Source organism: Vespa crabro, chromosome 5 (genome assembly GCF_910589235.1).
Source record: "Vespa crabro chromosome 5, iyVesCrab1.2, whole genome shotgun sequence".
NCBI lineage: Eukaryota > Metazoa > Arthropoda > Insecta > Hymenoptera > Vespidae > Vespa > Vespa crabro.
Genome location: NC_060959.1, coordinates 11,783,457 through 11,789,302, shown reverse-complemented (window position 1 = coordinate 11,789,302; position 5,846 = coordinate 11,783,457).

The window sequence follows — 5,846 nt, the reverse complement described above, 5'->3', positions numbered from 1 at the left end:
GTACTTGATCTTGTTCTAGAAGGTCTTCTAAATCGACCATTTATATAGAAAGCCCGGTAAGTACCGTTTAAGTCGTTAACCGCCACATCTATTTGCTTTAACTCGATCGTCAAAGCGAAAGTACGTCAGAGCGACAATAACGTCGTAACGCCGTACGGATTCGTTTTATCATAGTCGTTGGAATTGGGTCAGGCTTATACAAAATTCGTACTTACGACTGAGAGATTCAGTGAAAAGCAGAAAGAAAAGGGAATAATGAGCAAAATAAAAGGAAACAGTAGAGAGAGAGAGAGAGAGAGAGGGAGAGAAGGAAAAATAAAGAAAAAAAGAGACAAAGAATTGGACAATATATTTATTATTATCATTACATAAAAATTCATATCGATTTAAACGTTCTTCGAATTTGACTTCGAATCGAAAGGAAACGAGGAACAAAGTACCAACTATAACCAACTCTCAATGCATTTCACTCTAACTTAATGCATCTAATCGATATGCTCGTGGAAAGCGATTCAACAACCTGGCGGAATAGTATATGAACCGATAAGATATTTATTGTCAATAACCGTCGGCTAGAGATAATCGTAAACGTATTACGGATAATTTCGTATCTCGGTTAGGTTCAGAGAACCGTGAAGCCTTCGTCGTCGCCGTTCTCATCGTCATCCTAGTCGACGTCGCTTTATGGTTCCATTCTTGGTATAAAGGGAAAATTATCTTTGCTACGGTACTAGCATCAAAAGCGGATTTATCTGAATGGAGTGCTATATATAGAAAGGAGAGGAAGAGTTCGAGATAGAGAAAGAGAGAGAGAGAGAGATAGAGAGGAAGAAGATTCCTTCTCAAGGCTCACGATAGAGGAAAAGCCGCAAATCGTCTTTTTGTCGCGTGCAATCACGCCGGGATGGTGACTGAATATATAATATATATATATATATATGTGTATATATATACATATATATATATATATATATATATATATATATATTATATGTACACATATATGTGCATGCACATATATATATATATATATATATATATATATATATATATATATATTATATGTACACATATATGTGCATGCACATATATATATATATATATATATATATATCTTCTCTCTTGGTAAGGTAGGAGCTAATGCGACGAGGGATGATGGAATTTGCAAATCACCCTGCACTTCACTTTGCTCTCTCTTCGTCTCTCTCTCTCTCTCACTCAACACCCTCATGCTCTCATCTAAATCCTTATTCTCGTCCTCCTCATCTTTCATCGTACTTCAACCCTCTCCTATCTCTCCCTCTTTCTTTTTTTTCTTCTTCTGTCTAACTTAAGCAAGCCACGTGGTTCACACTCGCGCACTAGAAGACACCCTTGTTAACCTCGCTGGTTTTAATAAAAAGTTGAAGAGGCGTCCTACCGCATCCTTGAAAAGCATCGATCAGCGTATTCGTTGAAACTCCACTAGTCTTTCCTTTATTTTTTATTCGTTTGACGTGTCAACCTACGATGACAACGATGTCAACGATAACGGCGGTTCTTCATTGAAGAGTTCATATTATTGTAACTTTTTAAAAGCCATTCTTTGCGATTTAAAATTAAACTTTAAAAAAACTTTTCATTTAAATGGAAGCTTTATATTTTACAGTTTCTTTTTATACAGTTTTTCTTTGACCCTTTAAACAAGAAACAAATAGATCGGGCTAATTTTTTTAATATTATGAATTTTCTCTAATTTTTCCGATTTAAATCCGTCGAGTTTGCTTTAAAAAATAAAAGAAGAAAGAAACAAGCATAATGCGAGCTCAAAGTGCCGGCTTAAAAATAAGATCGCTTTCTTCGGATTGGATTTATTTTTATGGTTACGTAAAAATGGCATATAGTCGTGAGGCGATATTACTTGTTATATAGAGAAAACGAGCATATAGACGTGACGTAATGGTCCAAGAATAAAAACGAAAAAAGAGAGTATAAGGGACGAGGTAGAAGAAGAAGAAGAAGAAGAAGAAGAAGAAGAAGAAGAAGAGAGTACAAGAGGTAGTAGAGGGAAAGAAAAGAAGTTATATCCTTTAAAGAAGGTATAATCTTATCCGATCCTTTCAAGTGTCCACATGCTGTCTTTCAAGCTTAATCATTTCGAACGTATCCAATTCAAGTCTTTTTAATTCGGCTCATCATTCACATGAATCTAGCTTTCTTCGTGACTCTACCGATAGATTAGATAAATGTAAGATCGTATTGCCTTTTACGATAAAGAATTTATATTAATGTGCGGTATCGTCTTTATTTAAATCGATCGATTTCATCATCAAAATTGACTCCTCTCTCTCTCTCTCTCTCTCTCTCTCTCTCTCTCTCTTCCCCTCTCTACTCGTGGTCATTATTTCTACTTTATAGCATATAAAATCTCACAATCGAAATGGTAAGATTATACCCGATTTTCCTGAGGCGAAGTATATAATTATAGTATACATATATCTATCGTTTATAATACCTCTAGAAAAATGATTAATAAGATCCTTTTCACTAGTTTTACGTTCGTCCTATTACGACGAAGAGCGAAACGAGTCGGCATTGCTCGGTAGGAAATGGATTTTGAGATCGCTGAATCGGCTATTAATCATGGCGTTGGTCGTAATATCTGAAGTGAAGATAACTAGTTTACTAGTTGGCATGCAAGTCGATAGCTTATAGGCTAGGCTTGAGCGTATGTTTCAAAGAGGCGCTCTGATTGTAAGGCGTTGGGGGTAATCTGCCACTAACAACCCATTCACCGAGGTCACTTCCGCTCGCAGTCGTTTCCTCTCTCTCTCTCTCTCTTAGTTCAATCGTACGATAAGCGCGAACTCGCTCGTTCCGCAATCGACAAGGATTATGAATTCGTCGTTGTTAATGAATTGCTCAAGTTCCAACGAGATCGAACGCGCTAGTGTTGCCCTCTAGAAAACTACGAAAACTCGATGCTATTAATCTCGAAAGTTAACTTAAGATTGGAGTAATGTCGACATGCGCTATTTAAGCAAAAAATTTCTTCTCTAACTTATATGGAGACGAGCTACTATTGCCTCTGATTTGACATTCATCGAATCGTACTAGTTCATTTCTTTTCTCTAATCATCTCCATTATTTTAAACCATTGTAAAAGTCATTGATAGAACGAAAAGAAATATTTTTGATCCTTTGCACGAGCCATTATTAACAGCTGTCAGAAAAAAAACAGCAAGGATCATCGATTCATCGATCGTAGGAGAAACGCAACATTTCACGTACGCCTTGGCATATATGTCGTCGCTCGTGATTACATAGTTGATAGTTGTAAATTTGTCGTTGAGATAGGAACATCCGTTACAGTCTTTGACAATACGTCAAAGCTCATCACGGATAATATTCGCAACCTGGTAAAAATACTGGAATATTGCGAAAATTACTGCAATTTGCTCGCAGCCCGAAGAACGACGATTAATAACGGCTGTCGTGTCTTTGTCTTTGAGGATAAGAATCAAGGAATTGAGAATGTTGGTAGGAAAGAGAGAGAGAAGAGAAATTTGCCATCCGAATAATCTCATTTTATGAAGGAATTATGTATGAGCTCAGGTCAGTTCAAAAATGTTCCTTCTTTTCTAAACCGTAATCCGGAATTTGAATATCGTTCCATCCTGCATTTTAAATCCCAATAAATTGATACGTCGATGATCGAGATTACTTTTATATTAGTCTAGGAAAAATTTATTTCTAAAGATAGAATTTCTTTTCAGAAACTAAAAATAAATCTTCTTTCAAGACGCAACTTTTTCCGATAGCATTTCTGTACATATAAATTAGTAGAAACGCGAGACAGAATTGGTTCCGGATAAAAGCTGAGAGCACTACGCTAGTGACGAATTGCAATCGGCTGTTTACTTGCAATCGGCCGTACTCTAGATAAGAATATTATCTTTTCTTGAGAAAATGATTGCGAGCCACGGAGTCTTGGGTCTTTCAGACTCGTAGAGTCTGGCTATGTTAACGTAACGTACCTTCGGATAGTAAGTTAGAAACTTTCCGAGTCCAAGAACTCGAAACTTTTTTCTTTCTCTTTCCCGCATCATCCATATTTCTTCCTTTCTCCAGCGTCTTTTTGCGCGGAAGAAAAAAGATCAAAAAAGAAGCTGATAATACAGTCATCTTGAAAATATATTGAAACGTTTAATTTAATGTCGAAAAAGAAATAAGTTTATAACATCTTTCGATAGGGGAATAGTCGAATAATTCTCGAACGTCGATTCTTTGTCCAAGCACGTATTTACCGCATATATGTATGATAATATGCGTACGAGATCACTTAGGCTGTTCGTTCCAACGATAATTACCAAAGGTTATATCTCTACTTATTACCTACCATCTGCTTGGTTCTTTGTCTCGCCAAAGGGGGTTTACCAAGGTTCGTACATTTAATAACGTCTCGGTATATTCCGACTTGAAGCCGACATCGTTGTGCACAGTGAGAACGAGCACGCGGTTTACTTACACCCTCTTGTCTCTCGGTCTGAAAGGTTAAGATGACTATGCGAGTGAATTACACGTTCGCATCTTCGTGTCGTTCGCGATGACGAAAAACTTGAAACGTACTTGAAATATATTCAGGCAAAAAAGTCCATTTTTACTGGAAGGGAAAACAGAAGATGGGAGAATGGAAGAGAGACTTTCATGGGCAAGAAAAAATTATTACGAACTAGCTCCGTAATAGAAAATCGTTTGAAAAGCAATAGCGCTCTCGTACCATTTCATTAAACCTAAGTTTTGCCTTCGAGAACAGTGATTCAAGTCGAGGTGCTTTCAGAAAATACGCCACTGCTTTCGCTTTTTCTTTTTTTTCTTTTTTCCTTTCTTCCAAGGGAATCGAGAATGGAGTGAGAAATTCTAAAACCGAGGTTAGAACGGCTTTTCTTCGGCGGAGAGAAAAGATGTTTTAAGAGTGAAGTTTTGAAGAGATCGTTCTCCGTTCTTCTCTCTCTCTCTCTCTCTCTCTCTCTCTCTCTCTCTCTCTCTCTCTCTCTCTCTCCTTTCGCGTTTCCACTTGCGTTATTTTTGAAAGGTCGAGGATGAAATTTGGCGAGCAACTACCAAACGATCAGTAGGTTGTCGAAAAGAAAATTAAAATGGAACGTGCGATTTTCATAAAAGTTTTATCCTTACATCGTCGTGGATCGTAAGGTAAAATAATAAAAATCTCGTTAAAGAGAATGAATTACACTTTGCTATTAAAAATTCGATGCCGATCATGACAACTGTCTCGCGAAAAAAGAAACATGAAAAGACGAAGACGAAAAGGAAGACAAAGAAGAAGAAGAAGAAGAATGAGGAGGAGGAGAAGGAGGAGGAGAAAAAGAGAAAAAAGTAACTCCGAAAGTCAGCGAACAAAGTGACCGTAATAAATTTACTCAGGGCCAAGCTCGATCCCGCACAGTTTCCTCCTGTGGCAATTTTCCCAGAGAGCGTGGAGCACCGGTTCTCTCATGGAAGGGAAGAAAGATCGAGAGGAAGAGAAAGAGAAGAGAGATGGTGAGAGAGGTCGTACGCACAAGCGAGAGGAAGTAGGACAGGCTGCTGGTAAAGAGGGCTAGAAAGGGAAGGATGGTAGAAGAAGACAGGGATAGGTACGGTGGGAAGAGTGAAGTGGAATTAGAGCAATCCTCTCTAATGGTAATTAATGTGCGGCGCAGTCAATGTAACTCACGTCGAAAGAACAGTGTGCGATCAAGTCGAGCGTCGGCCTTGCACGGAAGATTCACTGATGGTGCTAGTTCTCGAATGATGGTATAGGAAAGAGACCTCTTTACATTTTCCCTTAACGCCGAGCTATATTT